General features: G+C 44.5%; 1 protein-coding gene across 1 annotated transcript in view; it reads left to right on the top strand.

The window, feature by feature from the left end:
- The first annotated feature begins 11,470 nt into the window (after positions 1-11,470).
- The window catches only part of SLC25A18 (solute carrier family 25 member 18), a 370,503-nt gene continuing 361,619 nt past the window's right edge, over positions 11,471-20,354 (top strand). The window contains exon 1 of the mRNA XM_078673635.1: positions 11,471-11,590. The gene's annotated coding sequence lies outside the window, so the exon portion shown is untranslated. The remainder of the gene's footprint in view (positions 11,591-20,354) is intronic.

The following is a 20,354-nucleotide window of genomic DNA, read 5'->3' as shown; positions in this document are numbered from 1 at the left end:
GCATAACAGGTCATGTGACTTGTTTATAAAACTTTTCATTGGTTCATTTTACTTTTGGTTTCCTAATGATGGAAGGCTTGATCATATGACCTAAAAACAACACTTTTCATTGGATGAAAACTTTTTTTTTCCCCCAAACGATGAAAGCCCCACCTTGTTTCTGGATGTTTCAGACTAAACTGGCGTCAGCATGAGAGCACCACCATCTCGTAGCTCCGTCGTGGTCATTCCGCGAGCAATCATGGCAGCCGCTCCCCACCAGAAGCCTGCAGGAGTCGGGGCCCCCAAAACTTTTGATGAATTCTCAAGGCGGAGGGGACGCTTTCGAGAATGGGGTCCAAGACCTAGCAGACAAGCGTCCGATTTCCAAGGTGTCCCAGGGCCATTTCAGTGGACCACGCCCAAAAAGGAAAGAGCCTGCCGCCATTTTGAGAGTCCTGTGGCAGCCGCCTATCGCTGCACCGCAAGAGTGGGCGCAACTCAGCTGAATGGCGGATTTTGACACAGTGGACCAAAAGCGGACGGAATGGCAACTGAAACGGTAAAGGGGCGCCCCACTAAAACAGATGAGACTCCACCTGGAGAGGCCCGTTCACGCCGCCTCCCCCGGGGCGCCCCACGCCGTTATTCGGAGCAGCATTGTAGGATACCAAAACCAGTGCGGCAACTTACTGGACATCACCTTGGTGCCATCGTTCTGCTGCCTTGGAACTATTCGCACAACAGTTTGCTACTGATGACCCACCCCCCGCGACGCCCCACGCCGTTATTTGCTGGGTGGCAACTTACTAGACATCACTTTCGTGTCATCTAGATTTCGGCGCGTTCTGCTGCCTTGGAACTATTCGCACAACAGTTTGCTACTGATGACCCACCCCCCGCGACGTCCCACGCCGGAAATCTGGACGTTGTGCTGCGTTGGGACTATTCGCACAGCCGACCGCTACTTCGTTGTTTTTCCCTAAAAATGTTTATATGTTATTACTATTTTTGTTTTCTTGTATATATTTATAAATTATTAAAGTTTTATAATCTTACTACTTTGTCGGAGTGCTATATATTTTTAATGTGACACATAATTGTAAAAACTTTGATGTACAAAGAGTCATCCCTGGAATCTTCCGCTTCACGCTCGGTCCCCTCCCCAATCACAATACAGGATGGTTTTCAGATAATAGCAACGCTTCTGCTGTGACGGATCTCATCGAGTGTGGGCCTTGATCTACTATAACTCCTTTGAAGAGGGGTGATTCTTTACAGCTGTGGCCATAAACTACATCTGCAGGGCTAGCTGATAGCCTAGGACCGGCCTGGACAATCGGGCACAGAGGAAAAGGAGTGTCAGAGGGTGCGGTAGTGAATAGGGCGAAAGGGAGGTGTCGGGCGGGCACAGGGTGTGATTCTCAGGGAAGAGCAGCGCAGATGGGGGGAGGTTTATTACCCATGCATAAGACAGAGAGCGGGGGTGACCACTGCCTGGGTGAGATGCTTGCGAGGGTGGGGAGCCATGCTAAGGATCGACAGCGTGCACAGAGTGGGTCTGGTCAAGGCATCTAAAATGGCTGCCGTGCACGACAAAAGTGTGGCATTTGAAAAAAGACAAGATGGCGCACACAATGTTTTTCAACAATTCCTGATTTCCTTCGAATCGAACGTTAACAGACGTTGGGGCATATTACCAAAGTTAAGCGATATTTATCCCTAACGATGCATTGCAAAGATTTTTTTACCGTCAGAAATTATCGCAGATAAACCTTGCTATTATCAAGGTTTATCGCAAATACGATAAAAAACGACCGCAATGCATTAATATCGCTGAAAACTCAGCGATATTCATGCATTACCGAGCTAATGCTCTTAGCCATGTTATCCACCTCCCATTGGATAACATGGCTAAGAACTGCTCAGGGCAGCTGTTACTTTTTGGAGATATTCGCGCTTATCTCGAATATTTCCAAAAGTTGATAATAGGAGATAGCGATGTTAGCGACTGTTTCCAGTCGCTAACATCTTGGCATGCCCACTTTGCATGTCATTAGTGATAAATATCACTCACATGCAAAGTGGGACCCAAGATGGTCGCTATCTCCTACTAGCCGTCGCTAACTGGTGTTAGCAACAGCTAGGTAATACAGATATAATTTTATCTCCGCGAAGCGGAGCGCTGTTACAGATATATATCTTGTTTTTGAACGTTAATTTCTCAAAATGCACTGAAGCACATATATTGAGACATAGCAAAGGCACATCGGGCTACCAGTCCCTAGGAGATAGCGATGTTAGCGACTGTTTCCAGTCGCTAACATCTTGGCATGCCCACTTTGCATGTCATTAGTGATAAATATCACTCACATGCAAAGTGGGACCCAAGATGGTCGCTATCTCCTACTAGCCGTCGCTAACTGGTGTTAGCAACAGCTAGGTAATACAGATATAATTTTATCTCCGCGAAGCGGAGCGCTGTTACAGATATATATCTTGTTTTTGAACGTTAATTTCTCAAAATGCACTGAAGCACATATATTGAGACATAGCAAAGGCACATCGGGCTACCAGTCCCTAATATTTTACCAAGTTTCGTGCAAATCCATTCAGCCGTTCGATTATTATTATTTTTTATTTTTTTTTGCCCCGCGGGGCCCTTTTAAAACCTCCACATCAAACCTAGGGGGTCAGCGAGGATCTACTATGCCCCCTTATGGTCATTTGCCCCTTCGCTTTGGCCTCCTCTTGTCTCTCGATCCTACCGAGAGACAAGATGGCGGCCGCTACGTACTGTTTGGAATGTTTACAGACACCGGAGAGCCAATCAGCTTCGCTTCGCAAAGCTCCGTAACGCGAAAAGTACGCGAAGCGGTGCGCTGTTACAGATATATATCTTTTTTTGAACGTTAATTTCTCAAAATCCACTGAAGCACATATATTGAGACCTAGCAAAGGCACATCGGGCTACCAGTCCCTACAATTTTGCCAAGTTTCGTGCAAATCCATTCAGCCGTTCGATTATTATTATTATTTTTTTTTTTTTGCCCTGCGGGGCCCTTTTAAAACCTCCACATCAAACCTAGGGGGTCAGCGAGGATCTACTATGCCCCCTTATAGTTATTTCCCCCTTTGTTTTGACCTCCTCTTGTCTCTCGATCCTACCGAGAGACAAGATGGCGGCCGCTACGGACTGTTTGGAATGTTGACAGACGCCGGAGAACCAATCAGCTTCGCTTCACAAAGCTCCGTTGCGCGAAAAGTACGCGTCCTGGGCCGCTGCCCAGTCCGCTGTTACAGATATATATCTTTTTTTAAACGTTAATTTCTCAAAATCCACTGGAGCACATATATTGAGACCTACAAAAGGCACATCGGGCTACCAGTCCCTACAATTTTGCCAAGTTTCGTGCAAATCCATTCAGCCGTTCGGGCTAAAAGTGAGGCCAACCGCCCTATGGAAATTAACATGGGAAAAACGCGTTTTGGGACCCCCCTTTTTTCTCGGCCCCCACTGGACGAACCCCCCCCAAATTTTCAAGGGCTGCTCAGAAACAAAATGTGCCATTTTCCTGAAAATTTCAGCCAATTCCGTCCACAAACGCCAAAGTTATTAGACATAGAATTTTCAAAAAACCCATAGAGAAAAAATCCTAACTATATATACCTACTGGCGACCGCCAGTAGGAATATATATATATATATATATATATATATATATATATATATATATATATATATATATATATACACACACAGACACACACACATTTGCATACTGTTTCATTTGACATCTGGGAAAACTTTTGTTAGAGAGTGTTGCACAAATAAAACCCCATGATTTATTCTGAAAAAGGTCTTTTGATGTGCCTCATTTTACGAGAGTAAAACCCCTTTCCAGGTGTTTTTCTTGCTTCACGTGTGTGTGCCTCCTTAGGGGAGTGCTTTATTTCTATTAATTTGGGAGGGCGAAGCAACACAGGGACACATCCAACCTTGACACAAGACCCATGACTGTCATAGCCCTCTCACCCTAATGTCGATCACACATCATATGGACATTAATGAGGGCACCAACAAGTACAACTCCTGCATGGAATCTCTTATCGACAAATGTGCAACCCCGAAATTCAAATTATCCAGACCTAAACCCTTCAGGCCCTGATTCTATAAAGAGCTTTATGAAGAAAGAAAGCTGATCAGAAAATGTGATAAAGAATTGAGAAACGTGCCGTCCCACCCGAGTTTGACTAAGCTCTGCAAAGCAAGAAAACTTTATAAAGATCAAATCCTCAGAGCTAAATCCTCCCCTATCAGAGCCCTTGTGAATTCGGCAAAGAATACACCGACGCACCTGCTCGAGGTCATTGCACAGACTACTAACCCCTCCACCACTTCGGCTCCTAAGTCATCAGTGGTAAGTTGCAACAACTTTGTGGATTGCTTTGATAAAAGAGTTAGAGACAACCATATCTCGTTGCCCATCAATGAGCCCTTTGTAATGGTTGAGAAACTACCATGCAAACCTCGACAATCATGGTCATCCTTCTCTCCAGTGTCCGTACAGGACCTGCAACAAACAATCTCCAAAGTAAAACCCTCAAACCACCAGCAGGACACCATCCCAGGTTCTATCAGCAAATGTCTTGCCACACACCTTCTCCCCATATGTACCACCTAGGTGAACTTCTCTCTCAAACAGGGCCTCTTCAGAGAACGACTAAAAATTAGCCAAATCACCCCTCTCTTGAAAAAACAACTTCTTGATCTAGAGAACCTGAACAACTATCGCCAGTCTTCATACTCCCATTTTTAGGCAAAGTCATTGAAAGTTGTGTAGCGTCCCAACTAGCCTCACTCATTCAAACAACCTCCTAGATTTTCTGCAATCAGGTTTCCTCAAGGGTCACAGTACAGAAATTGCAATCCTCCAAATAGTTGATGACCCCCCTCAGATTCCTCAAATCTGACAACTTCTGCCTCCTGGATTTATTTGCTGCATTTGACACAGTCAACTGTCTGAATCCTCCTTGCACTCTTGATCTTCGCATGGGATGTGGAGGCACTGTCCTCAACAGGTTCTCCTCATACCTATCCAACTGTTACCAAATTGTGAAAATGGGCGTTACTCACTCATGACCAGTCAGCGTTCACTAAGGGGTTCCCCAAGGTTCAATCCTCTCCCCAACCCTCTTTTATTTTTATTTTTTAAGTTTAGCATTTTCTATTGAGAAAAAAAAGAAATTACAGATATGGTTTTACATACGGATATATGGAAAGAACTTTGAAATGCATTTTAAAAACCAGAAATTAAAGCTAAAAACACCATCAGAAAAAACAATAACTATGTTATATTGGTAACCGGGTTACACACAGAATGACCCCAACCCTCTTTAACCTCTACCTAGAGCCTCTATGTGTGATTCTCAAAAAATGCTTGGATTCTCTTCCACCTCTATGCCGAAGACACCCAAATATACTTGAAAATCTCTTCCCTGGAAGAAGTTGCCCTGCTTTCAAAAACTCTGAAAGATTCAAAACTGGATGTCCAACCATCACTGAAAACTCAACCCAACTAAAACAGAATTTCTTTTGATCTCACCTCCGAAAGCAAAAACGCCAGTACAAGAATGGATGGCTAACCTTACTGCCCTGAATGGTTGCCCCGCCGTTGTCCAGAGTGCCGGATCCCTCAGCATCACTCTTGATAATCATCTCAATCTTCATAGCCACATCGCAGTCATGGCCAACAGGGCACAAGCCCAACTTCGACAGCTTTGGGGCATAAGGATTCCGGAACAATACCTTGAAATAGTGGTGCAGTCATTTTTTTCTCTCTACACTAAACTATGGAATTGCCCTTCTCTCAGGCATTCACCTACAGGGATGTGGAATTCCTATAGCCCGACGCCCAGGACATATTGTTTGGGGTCAAGGGCAACAAGTTTTAATGTGTATTTTGTCCTTGGGACAAGTAGGCCCAACCCCTTGCAGCACAAACCCTTTGGCTGCCAGTTTGCAGTACCACATTAAGGGTCAGAGAAGGGGACTGCCTGCAGTTAAGTAAACGTTTGTGTGCATATGTTAATGTTGTACAAACTTGTATTTATGGTTCATTAATTGAAAGCCTTTATTATTAGAGTGAGCGCTCTAAGTAAATGTAAGTTCTGACTGCACTACTGACAATCGTTCTAGTATAAAAATGTGTACACACGGTTTCAAAGTTTAGCAATATGAGGCTATGCATAATGCTCCCAGAATGCTCTGATTAGATGCGCATATTAGCAGAAGCTTGAAAGCAACATTAATGATTCTTTGCTTTCAACATAAAATGTTCCTAAAAAATTAAAGTAGGGAAAAAACATTTAGCTAAACTACTGTTAAATTTCAGGTACCCTTTCTTAGCAGAATCATTTAGCAAAATGTGTTGATGCATGCTAGTATTTAGCAAAAATATTCACATTGCAAAATCAGTGTAACCAGTTTCAATAAGGTTATGGGAAACATAAAATTAAACAAGCATTGGCAAAGCCAGTAGGTCTGAAATTGGTGGTCGGCCTTTTAGTTTTGGCAATGCGTGACTTGTTTTGCCATGGTTTTTGTAAAACCTTATTGATGTGAGAGCTTCCAGGCCCTCACCATTATAACAAACATTGGCGAAAGCAAAAAATAGTTTTGTTCTCAAAAAAGCACACACTGCCACATTAGTATTGGCACTGAACAAAACTACTCTGTGTGCCGATATGCTCCTTGTAAAAGACAGAGTGCTGTCACTACAGTGAAGCCAGCCGATACAGAGAGAGAGAGCATTTTAATAAACACAAACGGTCATGGTTAACGCCAGACCAAATTAGGGGTCCAATTATTAAAGAAAGTCTCAAAAGTGCCCCCTTGTATTAAGTGCAGCTATATGTCTTTCGTGAATTCACAAGAATTTACAGAAGTAGGGCAAGAAATTGTACTCCTAGAAAATATTTGTGAACTGCATTTTAGCATGAGCAAATATGCATGTATAGATTTGCTAATGCGAAAACCTGAGTATTTGCAAGTTAATTTTCCCTCCAACCACTTTTTTCCCCAACTCTGGAAGAAGGTTTACCTCTGCCATTGTCAGGAGTAAATTTCCAACATTTCTCAGTATGGGAAAATATTAGAGACGGGTTGTTGTAAACCCTCAAAACATGCAAGTTAGTAGGTTTGCACAGACTCAACAGGGCATTCCAACCCTGGATCTATTGCTTGCCACTACCTTCAGTCCCAGTATGTATATCTGCGGAAACGTGGCAACATATAGGGATTGCTAGTATTCAAACACTACTATGGTATGAGCCCTGCATAATCAGAGAGGCTATATAAGAGCTCCAACATAATGAGAATGGTGCCATAATGTGTTGCTGGTACTACATGGCACCAGAGGGACAAGTGGATTTTGTTACAGGACAAGTAGATTCATGAAGCAACCTGCCCCATGGACAAGTAGATAGTTTAATAAATTCCACACCCCTGCACCTAGGCCGGTGTAAGGGAAAAGTATGTGTACGAGTGCGGGGGGAAGGTTTAAAACAATAACAAACACAAAAAAAAATGAACTTACATGTCACCCATCGCATCGCCACTTTTCTGCTCCTCGCCAGCTGTGGCTCTCAGACTCCCCTACTATCAATCCAGATGCTGCTCTCATGCTTCTGACAGCATGAGCGAAGTGCCAGAATTGTCCTGAACGGGCTGAATTTGCGCTCCTCAAAGAGACTGGGAATATGTGACTGATGTCTCCAACCTGGCAACACAGCTCGAGTTGGAGACTTCTTAGTGCACATGTCGATTTGGGCGACCAAACCCACATTCGCACTTGCAGCAGTGCCCACCACTCCTCCTCCATATCTGTCATTGTAATGACCTTTTCCCCAAGACTTGGCCCTGTAAAATTAAACGATAATAAATGTTTTATCATCATTTAATTTTTCAAATTTGACATGCTTACTTTTCGGTCTTAAGAGATTTTACCACATTTAACCCTCCACTAGCTCCGACTAAAGCGCAGGCCCAATTCAAAATTACTTGCATTACCCACAGAGTGCTGCACTCCTCCTCACTCTATCTAAATGAAAAACTGAAAATTTCTGGAGAATATAAGTGTTCCAGAAATGCCAATCCCTGCTACTGGAAGTCCCCACCTTCAGCCGCCTAGCCTCTTGGGAGGTGTAGTCCTCCAACCATGCTGTGAAATGTAAGTATTACCCGGACACGGTTTCACCGAATTAAAAATACCAAATGTATTAAACGCCTGCCCTGCTGACAATTGGCCTGCTTACAGGCTACCGAATGCAAAGAATGAGGTAAACACAGAAGTTAAAAAAATGGGCGAATCTCAAGTACCATGAAGATACAGCATCCTAACCTCATGGAGACCCATTTAATGGGTACCTATTAAAAAGAGCGGTTCATCAACACAGCCTGATCGCCAACTGATTGTTTCAAAGCCGGGTCAAAGCTGCAGACTCGGGAGCTGGAGATCCATGTTCGAGCTTTGTCGTCGGCTCAACATCCAATGAATCTAGGCAAATCACTTAACCTTCCCCCTGTCCGCGCTATATAAATGTAGTAATTGAACATTTTAAAAACAAGTACCGATCTCAGGAGTTGTAGGGGCAGGCAAGCGTGTTGTGGGAGGGGTGAGGGGGCACAGGGAGATTAGAGACGTAGTAATTTAATCTTTTTAAAAAGCAGATCTCCTATATAAATGTGATTGGGGTGGGTGAGATGGTACGAAATCTGACTGGAAAGAAAAATGACAGCAAAGCTAAAGTAGAGAGCACTGCGGGCAAGTAAGAAACTGCACTGGACCATTCAAAGGAAAAAAAAAAGAGCGCGCCAAACATACGATAAAGCCAATAGTAAGGCAGACCCTCCAGGATTTCGCGATTTGCTGCGAAATCGGCACTTTTGTAAAAATGCTGCGATTTTTACAAAAGTGCCCGCGAAATCATGGAGGGTAGATGTCAACTGTGAGCTTTTTACACTCACTGCCACTTTGCCAGCTTTACTGTCTGAGGGATGTTTTCTGTTCTATACATTCCAAACGAAGCAGCACCAGCCTGGCTATTTCTTTATTGGGTCTTTGTTAGCCCAGTACTTCGTTGCACCGGTTTTCCCCTGTCTGTTGAAGGAGTCTCTGGGTGTTTGCTCTTTTTACGTAAAGTGTCCTTTTTTTAATCTCAGCAGATCGCCGTTTGTGCGTGGTTTGCACTTGTGAATCAAACGCTTTCTTTGTTTCACGAGTGTGAATCATTTATCGCAGCATGGGAAGTATCCATTGCAAAGAAAAATAGAAACATCGGTTAGAGACACAGTTTCCTCTGTCTGTTGTGTTGTGTCAGATCTGATAAAGTGATGCGCGCACATGCTTGCTCTAGTTTAGATACAGTATGAATAAGTCATGCCGCAGCATCACATGACTTTTTAGATGTATTTGGTTTCCATTTACATTTAAATACATAATTAGTGAATCATGTCATGTCTTTTAAACTATAGTCTCCAAACGTGTCGTGTAAACTGGAATCTTCTGCACAGGACTGAATGAATGAATATAAAGGTCTGCTCTGCCCAAAAGTCTGCTTTCACGTTTTTACAGTTCATTATGCAGTTTGACAGAAAACGTGTGCCAGGTTTCCAAAAGAGTGTTGTTCAAAACAGATGCCGGGCTTATTGACTCTATTCCATTGTTTGCATTAATATGCATACTTTGCCTATTCTAGTTCACCACCTCTGTTTCTCCTACTCTGTTCCTGGTGGAAATAGGGTTAGGTGAATGGGCTAGACCTGTAGGTTACAGGTTTAAATCTAGAGAGGTCGAATTTAGCCTTTCACACTACTGAGATCAATAAAATAAGTAGTGTTGAAATGGTTAATGTTGACACCTGCCAGTTGAGCACCTAGAGGTCATTCTGTTTTTGATTGGATTTGTGCTGTGATAGATCAATTACAATCATTAGTATTAATGATCCTAGGAGATACTTTCTGGGTCATTGCATTTAAACATCCCCATAAAGCACGAATTAACCCATTGCGTTCCAAGATTCACTAAAAAAATGCACACATCTTCAATTTTTAGTCTTCCTTGATTCACAAAAGCAGCATGCCATGCATCATACAGTAGACAACGGTTTGAACCATGAATGTCAGAAATGTTCAAAACCACAAATTTCTATTTATTTCCTCCATGAGAACTCACACACAATCTGTAAAGTTGCTTTAATATGGGTTGTCTCAACGCATCAAGATATATTTTAAATACAGGCACATTGGACATGGAAGGTGAGGGGGTACCATGGCCAACTAGAGCATGGGCATCAATTCATTAAAATGCTTGGGGTAGTGGAAGGGGGACATCAAAGGAAATGACATCACATCAGGGCCTATTTCAAAGTGGAATACTCTGCTGAAACAGTTTCCATTCTTTTAAAGCTGAAAATAAATGATTATGAGTAAAATAAAGTGCCGCAAAAATGCTGCTAAATTTCCATATTTGTGCCGCTAGATTTGCTAATCCATGCTGCTATATCCTGGGGGGTCTGGTAAGGGGACATGTAACAGGGGCAGTCCCCACGAAAGTTCAAACACACCCAAAGGCGGGACAACAAGCAGCGTTTCATGAATTAAAAGAAAGCGATTTTGACAGGCACAGGAAGGAACAAATGGAAAACGGTGGGCATGGTCTATTCCCCAGACTGGATACAGCAATGCCTCGGGCTGCTAGGCTCCACCTAACAAGGTCCTCAAGCACCTCCATTTTGACAGACATCCTCACCAGCCTTAAGCACTTACTCCCAGTGCTTGAAATGGAAAAATAGAAGTACAGGTACTCTGTACTAGAACCTGCTAGTTTTTGATGCGTGTCGATCTCTATTTAAAAGTATTTATGTTTTTCTTGAGAAGTGCAGGTACTCTCCCTCTCAAAATAAAAAGGTGCCAGCTCATTTAAAGTACCGCTCAATCCAGCATTTTGACCGGCGTTCCTTATTTGACCCCACCATCTTGATCCTGTAAATGTGTGTCTCATCTGCCAAATAGCTGTAACTCCTGCCCAGCCACAACCACTGAAGTCCTTGTTTGAGTTTAATTAGTAGGGATGTAACCCGCTGTAACCTTGTTGTAAAGCGCTCCGATACCCTCGGACCATGCGCGCTCTATAATCAAATTGCAAAAATAAATAAACACGGTCTTGCTGGCTACCACTCGTCTTCAATAAAAAAGAAAAAGAACCTAAAGGCACTGACGTGACGTAGAATGAGGACGGAGAATGTGACCGAGACTTGAGTAGCCGCGCTTGTAATTCTAAACCACTCGTCTATTCTTTGGCCCTCGAGCGATTAAGAGTTCTGAAATTATTTTCTCGAAAAAACCGTTTCTTGTTGGGAGGAGCTGCCCGCAGCCAGCACGCGGCCTCCCGCTCCCTCAGTAGGAAGCACGCAGCGCGCTCGTGGTGCACCCAGGGCTTCAGGAACTGCCCTGCCTCCGAAGAGCTCCTCTTGTCATCGGGGAACTGGAGCGCATCCTTTCTTCCCGCCTGGGAGGAATCCAAGAAGAGATGAATGGCGCCACTGTCCGGGTAAAGCGAGGAAACTTACCCTGTTAAATCTTTTCACGTCTCTCGCTGTTGTATAAGAGTTGGAGAGCCGAGTGCATTGCCAGAGCGAAGGGGGCGTGGTTTCAGTCAGCGAGGCGCCAAAACACGTTCTCTACACGACTCTGAGGCTTCCACAGTTTAGAAGACAGCCTTTTTCGTTCTCAAATGTAATGTTGATATGTCTTGCTTTAATTTACGCCGTCCATGTCTGCCAAGTCATCTCTTATCTCATGATTTGGGTCGCGTTCAGCCTGAATTGCCTTTTGAGTGGCGCTATGCATTCTGGGTTGTGTAGTTTAAAATATCCTATCAGCTATGTGGTTTCAGAAATTACACAGCTGACTAAACAAGCATTTGCAATGCAATGGTCTCGGCATCATTAAAGGTAGAGCTATTGGCATTGCTCATGACATTTCTTTTTTTTTCTTTAAATCATAAATAAATGGCATTGTCATTTACATTGCCAATACACAGCACTCTGCACTCAACAGCACACACCACTCTGCACTCACTACTCTGCACTCACTGCTCTGCACTCACTGCTCTGCACTCACTGCTCTGCACTCACTACTCTGCACTCTCTACTCACTACTCTGCACTCACTACTCACTACTCTGCACTCACTACTCTGCACTCACTACTCTGCACTCACTACTCACTACTCTGCACTCACTACTCTGCACTCACTACTCACTACTCTGCACTCACTACTCTGCACTCACTACTCTGCACTCACTACTCTGCACTCACTACTCTGCACTCTGTACTCTGCACTCACTACTCTGCACTCACTACTCTGCACTCACTACTCACTACTCTGCACTCACTACTCTGCACTCACTACTCTGCACTCACTACTCACTACTCTGCACTCACTACTCACTACTCTGCACTCACTACTCTGCACTCACTACTCACTACTCTGCACTCACTACTCACTACTCTGCACTCACTACTGTGCACTCACTACTCACTACTGTGCACTCACTACTCACTACTGTGCACTCACTACTCACTACTGTGCACTCACTACTCACTACTCTGCACTCACTACTCTGCACTCACTACTCACTACACTGCACTCACTACTCTGCACTCTGCACTCACTACTCTGCACTCACTACTCTGCACTCACTACTCTGCACTCACTACTCACTACTCTGCACTCACTACTCACTACTCTGCACTCACTACTCACTACTCTGCACTCACTACTCACTACTCTGCACTCACTACTCTGCACTCACTACTCACTACTCTGCACTCACTACTCACTACTCTGCACTCACTACTCACTACTGTGCACTCACTACTCTGCACTCACTACTCTGCACTCACTACTCTGCACTCACTACTCTGCACTCACTACTCTGCTGCACTCACTACTCTGCACTCACTACTCTGCACTCACTACTCTGCACTCACTACTCTGCACTCACTACTCTGCACTCACTACTCACTACTCTGCACTCACTACTCACTAACTGTGCACTCACTACTCACTACTGTGCACTCACTACTTACTACTGTGCACTCACTACTCACTACTGTGCACTCACTACTCACTACTCTGCACTCACTACTCTGCACTCACTACTCACTACTCTGCACTCACTACTCTGCACTCTGCACTCACTACTCTGCACTCACTACTCTGCACTCACTACTTTGCACTCACTACTTTGCACTCACTACTCTGCACTCACTACTCTGCACTCACTACTCACTACTCTGCACTCACTACTCACTACTCTGCACTCACTACTCTGCACTCACTACTCACTACTCTGCACTCACTACTCTGCACTCACTACTCACTACTCTGCACTCACTACTCACTACTCTGCACTCACTACTCACTACTCTGCACTCACTACTCACTACTCTGCACTCACTACTCTGCACTCACTACTCTGCACTCACTACTCTGCACTCACTACTCTGCACTCACTACTCTGCACTCACTACTCTGCACTCACTACTCTACACTCACTACTCACTACTCTGCACTCACTACTCACTACTCTGCACTCACTACTCACTACTCTGCACTCACTACTCACTACTCTGCACTCACTTGAGTCTTGAGTGGAATTTAGTGCACCAGGAAGTGCAAACGGGATTCTTGTGTGTCGATGGCTGTGTGATTCACTTTTTCATAATAAGCAGTTTTTTCGCAGCGCGATGAGAACAGCTGGGGGTTTGCCATTTAGTTTACAAAAACTCCTTTGCCAAAGTTAAGAAGTCGCCGATCTCTTCAATCAAGATTGCAGATATCCATGGCATTGCAGATAAAAAAAAGTAGACTGAGTGGTTAAAACACATAACTGTTGAATTGGAGAAGATGGTATTTGTCATAAGTGGAATAAGTCATCGCTCACTCTATTCTCTGCACTTCATAACAAGTAGAAGTGGAGAAATACGTGTTCTTTACAAAAGATGTGATTATGTGGAAAGAAAATCAATGTATTCGTCGATTATTTATTATTTGAAAGGCTAAGGATCGGCTGTGATTTATTATTAATTACTGTTCATTAAAATTTCCCATTGGCTATGTATGTTCTACACATGGTTTCACCTTCCATATTTCAGGAACACAAAAGGTTTCTTGGAATTGGAACAAGATCGGGTTACTGGTGTTATAAAGTCAACAGAGTGCGGGAGGTTTGCACTGGTGCTTTAAAAAAAAATTGCATACGTTTCTTCATTTTGGAGCACGATGCCTTTGTTAATTCTATTTTTAAACAATAATACATTTGCTTACATATACGCCTGTCCCTTTAGTCTAACTAAATATAATCTCTGATACCAATATGCCCGTGGTTATTATATATGTTTAAAGCCGCATTGCGTGTTGCTTGTCGGTCCATTAAACCAGCACGGCACTCCACTCTCTGCAATGGCCATGGCTGCGCTCGACAAACTTTTAAAATCAACTGTTTTACCATTTTAAAAAAAAAGTAATATTACTGCCAGTTTGGTCGTGATTGGGAAAACAAAAGCCGGTGCGCCCCCGACCCGCAGCAAGCGGCGTGACGTGAGTCTGATAAATACACTGCAAAACACATTCTCCTTTTCAGCAAGTAAAAATATGTGATAAAATATGTGTTTAGCTCCATAATGCTGACGGGTGCACTATTAACAAACAAGCTTTCCCTTTTGCAGTAAGTAAAACATTTATGATAAAAAATGTGTTTAGTACGAGGATACAAACCGAGCCGACACCGGCCCAGCAGACAGACGAGCTGCATGCGAAACCTATCGTGGGGCGGGACTGACAAAACGAAACCTATCGTGGGGCGGGACTTCCGTTTTGTGAAGCCCGCGCCCACGGACTGCCTGGAGGAGCACCGAGGGAGAGCCCCGCGGTCGGAGGCTGCACAAGTCCGGAGGGCCTTTGACCGCGGAGCGGAGCGGAGCGGGCCGGGGGGGTGGGGGGAGAGAATGCCTGTATGTCTGCGTGTCCGGAGGGCCTTTGACCGGTGAGCGGGGCGGGGGGGGGGGAGAGAATGCCTGTATGTCTGCATGTGTGTGTGCGACGGCGGAGGTGACGGTGACGGCGGGGGAGGGGGGAGCCTCGGTGCACTTGTGTGTGTGCGTATGTGTCAGGGGGGGAGTCTCTGTATGTATGTATGTATGTATGTGCGTGCATGGGCGCTTGTGTGTGTGTATGCGCATGCGTGTGTGGTGCTTGAGCTTCCCAGGAGACAGCGCCTGGCCACAGCGCGCGTTCCCGTTTCAAATCGGCTCCAGGGATGCGCGCGCCCCAAACTGTCTCCTGGGAAGCACACTCCCTAACAAAAGATCTCGGCGGAGACGCGCTTCCGCGCGTCTTTAGCCGAGACCTAAAAAGCCACTACTGGTTGAAGGTTTTACTCTTGAGTTTAGGTCACTTGGCAGTTTTATAAATATTCCAAATATGTCAATCTGAGTCTGTGGAAAATACTCGCCTAATTGTTTTATGTAGTGCCCAATATGTTGAACACAAAGGGACCAAGTTTTGATACCGTACGGGCAGCACTGCCATGAAACTGAATGAATCCAGTCAATTAAATACTATATTCTTTTTTATACTCTTCTTCCATTTTCTACTCAATTTCCATTTCATCATTTTTCATTTTTCTTCAATCCATTTCATTCATTCAACTGCCATGCAGAGATATTCTTAATACACTGGAAAGATGGTTTCCACATGTCACGTTTTCTTTATTTCGGGATTGTTCCCTTCGTCATGGGCATGTATATGAATTTGTTTGTGTTTTAGATGCCCCTGATGAAGGGATCAATCCCGAAATGCATTGGGTTCTTTTTAATAAATTCATTCAGTTTCATGGCTGTGCTGCCCATACGGGATCAAAAACTTGGTAACTTTGGTAACTTGGTGTAACTTTGTGTTCAGTTAAATTGCAGCGCAATTGGGCGGAGCACTTAACAGTACAGTTCTGAACGACATTAAACTTTGGTAGCGAGTATGTTGGAGTGCATCTTACAACTCTTTCGTACCCAATATGTTAACATGTGGCCATTAAAAAATGCTTTCTCTGAGATAGCAATGTTGATGTTTTCAGGTTTTCCATAAAAAACAATAGGCTTTCTGCCCATTACTTACCATTGGCTATGTGGTTTACAACTCACATTTGCTTGCTTTCTATTTGCTGGCTCTATTTGATGTAGCCAGCCTATCTTGACTTTGTCCCTCCCTGGCCAATACCATATTTATGGTATCCTTCCACCAGTGCTTGATTTCTGTAAACAGACCTTTAAATATTATTCTTAACTTGTCACCTTTGCTTTGCATTCAAATATATAGGTCAAGTGTCAGGCTCTGTCTTTCCCGAGGGAGCTTGGTATTTACTTTTCTTTCTCTGACATCAAAGTGAGAGGATTTATGTGACAAACATTCTAATTACCTGGAGTGTTCAGTGCTGAACCGAAGGCTGTACAGTGTTAATTTTTTCCAGCACACAACAAAATATAAATGTCTGTAAATGAACTACAGATATTTATGAACTACAGATATTTCAGAATTAGGGAAGCACAGACAAAACACATTTTTGGGTAATTCTGAAGGGTGGTGGAAACAAATATTTTAATGGTTTGTGTGCTGTACACTTTTATCAGTAAAACTGTATGTCTGTGCAAATGTAATGGCCATTTCAGTTGAAGAGGGTTGTCTGCAATGGCAGCATGCTACCACACCATGCATGCTCCACTTTCCTTCACCCACTCTACTCTGCAACACTCCACTCTATGCCACTTCACTCTACGCCTCTTTACTCTGTACCGCACTACTATATGCCAATGAACTCTACCATGCTCTACTCTACTACACACCCATGCACTTTACACTCCACTCCAGTCTAGGCCTCTCCACTCTAGGCCACTCCACTCTATGCCACTGTATGTCAGTGTACTCTATGCGAATCCATTCTATGCCACCCAACGCCATTGTACTCTACCCTACTCCACTCTATGCCACTTCACTCTACTCTGAATCAATTTACTTTGCGCCACTCCACTCTGTCACTGCAATCTACCCTGCACCACTCCACGCCACTTTACTCCATGCCGTTCAACTCTTCTGTATTCAGTGCCACTGCATTTTACTCTGACCATTGCACTCTATGCCACTGCACTCCACACCAATGCACTCTACACCATTTTACTCAAAATCAATGCACTCTACACCAATCTACTCTGCACTCTACGCCACTATACTCTACGTTGCAACATTCTACACCACCACACTCTATGCCACTCTACACCATTGTATTCTGTTACTGCACTCTACGCCACTCTATGTACTCTGCACCACTGTACTCTATGCCACTGCTCTCTACACCACTGCACTCTACAACACTCTACTCTGCAACAATGCACTCTGCCAGTAAACTCTGTCACTCTACTCTGCACCACTCTATTGCACTCTATGCCAATGCACTCTATCGCACCTGCAGATCGGCAATACTAAAAATCCTGGATTCAAAGGACCCACAATTATTTTGTCAATTACTTACATTTTTAACCTATTTTGAGAATTTAAGGAAAGAATAATACCGGATATAATCTTAATTGAGTACTTTTTGCCGTTTTTTTTAAACAAAGACATATATTTTGTAAATTGAAATGAAATTTTAAATGCGGTATTAATAGTTTTGTGCTTTGGAATATTGTAATGGTTATAATTAACTACAAAATAAAGAATTTTCTCTCACTCTACACCACTGCACTCTACAACACTACTCCGCAAGACTGCACTCTCTGCCACTGAACTCTACGCTGCTCTACTCTGCACACTGCACTCTATGCTACTGCACTCTACTCTGCACCATTCACCTCTACACTACTGTACTCCACTCTACTGCACTCTATGCCAATGCACTCTATGCACTAAACTCTACTCTGAGAAAGTGCCATCTTTCTTGCATTGGTATGCCCCCACTTTTTGCTGAACTGCTGATGTGATTTGACTGAGTGTGCCCTGTGCTCCTGCCAACCAGGTGCCCAGGGCCTGTTTTCCTTCCCTTAAAACTGTGTTGAAACTCAAACCCAATTGGCCTCTCTGGCCACCTGTCAGTCCCTCGTAAATGGTACCCTAGGTACCAGAGAAGACCCCTAAGGGCTGTAGCACTTATTGTGCAACCCTTAGGGGCCCTGTACCCTGACCCCCACACACTGCCTTTGCAGACTGAGTGGCTAAGTGTAGAACTAAACAAAGAGTCGACATGGTACACATCCCTGTGTGCCGTGCCATGCCCACAAAACCCACTGCCCTGGCATACCTCTGTCACCTCTCTTGCTGGGTGCCCTATGCCAGTGGTGTGAGCACAGGTGCATGAGCCCTGTGCCCCTATGGTACCCAGGGCCATTCCTGGGCACTGTAAGTGCAGTGATGCCATTTAGAGTATATGGTGCTGGGAGGTTGTCATTACAAACTCCACAGCACCATAATGGCTACACTGAAGCCTGGCAAGTTTGATATCCAACTTCTCAGCACATTAAACCCACACTGATGCCAGTGTGGGATTTAATGTAAAATGCACTACAGAGGGCATCTTGGAGATGCCCCATGAAACCTAACCTACAATCCACGTCTTGTCTGAGGGGCTGCCATACAGCAGACATGTTGCTGGACCCCTGGGTGGAGAGCCCTTGCTCTCCTGGGCCTGCAACAATGCACATCCTGGGACGAAGTGCCAGCCTCCTCCCCCAGGATGGGCAGGGGGATCTTCAAAGGCATTCCGCACTTGTGAGCTTCTCCAGACCATTTGCTGTACCCAGCAGCTGGCCCCCATCGGTTCTGAACCCCCATTCTGGCGGGGAAACCCTACGTCAGGAAGGGCGTGTGCCAACCTGTGCCAACTCCACCCCTCAGATGGGAGAGGCGAGGTGAAGCATGACCCCGAACCCTGCCATGTTGAAGATGGGGAGCCCTGACCAATCACAGCTAGGCTCCTGCCCCCCTCCAACAGAAGAGGAGCAGGCTAGGGGGTACCCACCCCAGGACAGGGACCTATCGGTCCCTGCCCTTGGTCCACCTGTAACACCCCTGAATTTAGTATTTAGGGGTACCCTGAACCTTTCTTCCTCAGATCCCAATAAGAAAACAAGAAAGAAGATCAAGAAGAAGACCCGCCGTGCAGCTGCTAACAACAGGACGACACCAACTGACTTGGCCCCAGCCCTACCGGCCTGTCGATGCTGGAACCTGCCCCTGCTAAATCCCGGCGACTCCTGCGGACAGCAACCTTGGAAAACCCAGAGGACCTGCCTGCCTTGACCCTCTCAAAGACTGAGACTCCCATAAGCAGAGGCTCAGCTCCAACAGCAATACTCCTGGTGTCAGCCAAGAACCGCAAATCCAGCCCACTCTGTACTGTAGTGTAGTTCCTATATTCCCAATATGCTCTGCGCATTGGAATAATATATTCAGCAGTGTAGACGTAGGACTGAGGTTATCTAGGTCTCTACTGACTATATTAGACATAAGGTTTGCCAGCTAGCTCAGAGGTCACTAGAAACTTTCTCGAATAAACAAGGAGGAGTTTAACCTCCCTGGATAGACAAGAAGAGATTAGCTTCTGACAACCATAAAACATGACAACTTTGCTCTCCCTGAATAAGAGTGTATCTCTAGAGTCGTGTGAAAACAAAAGACAGCTATTTCACTCAGTCAAATGTGTGTACTTAGTTTCACCAGAATGCAGAAAAAGAGAGACGGGCGTTTTCAATAAAAGGTGTTATTTATTGAGCAGTCTTTTTCCTCATACAAGAGAAATGAATTGCCACGATTGTAATGCTCATGGTAAAGTAAAGTGCGTACAGTAAAAGGAGGATTACAAAATAATACTGTAAAAGCATTGATATGGTATACTGTAAAAGCATTGATATGGTTTCTTAGCCATATGATACTTTAAAATAGATAAAATAGATACATACATATATACATTGACTAATCGTACTCAAATGTGCTTCTAACTACGCCTACCCTGGTGTACCTGACCTAAGCCTAATACGTGGGAGTGAGTAAGTAAGTAGCAGTTTAAGTTAAGTTTGTTTTGCCGAGAATCTGACTCAAGAATTCTCTGTAAGGGTTTAGTCAGTTCCGTACCTGGGTAATAGAAAGCAGGAGGTCTGGTATCTCTCTCTCAGGACTCGATATCCCAGCAACCTGCAAGGGTAGGCTGGAAACGCCGGAGCTGGACTTCTCGGCAGGAGAAAAGACAGCGTCTTTCTCAGCGCGTCA

The sequence above is a fragment of the Lissotriton helveticus genome, chromosome 1_1, assembly GCF_964261635.1.
Source record: "Lissotriton helveticus chromosome 1_1, aLisHel1.1, whole genome shotgun sequence".
NCBI lineage: Eukaryota > Metazoa > Chordata > Amphibia > Caudata > Salamandridae > Lissotriton > Lissotriton helveticus.
This window is presented reverse-complemented; position numbering and strand designations above follow the sequence as displayed.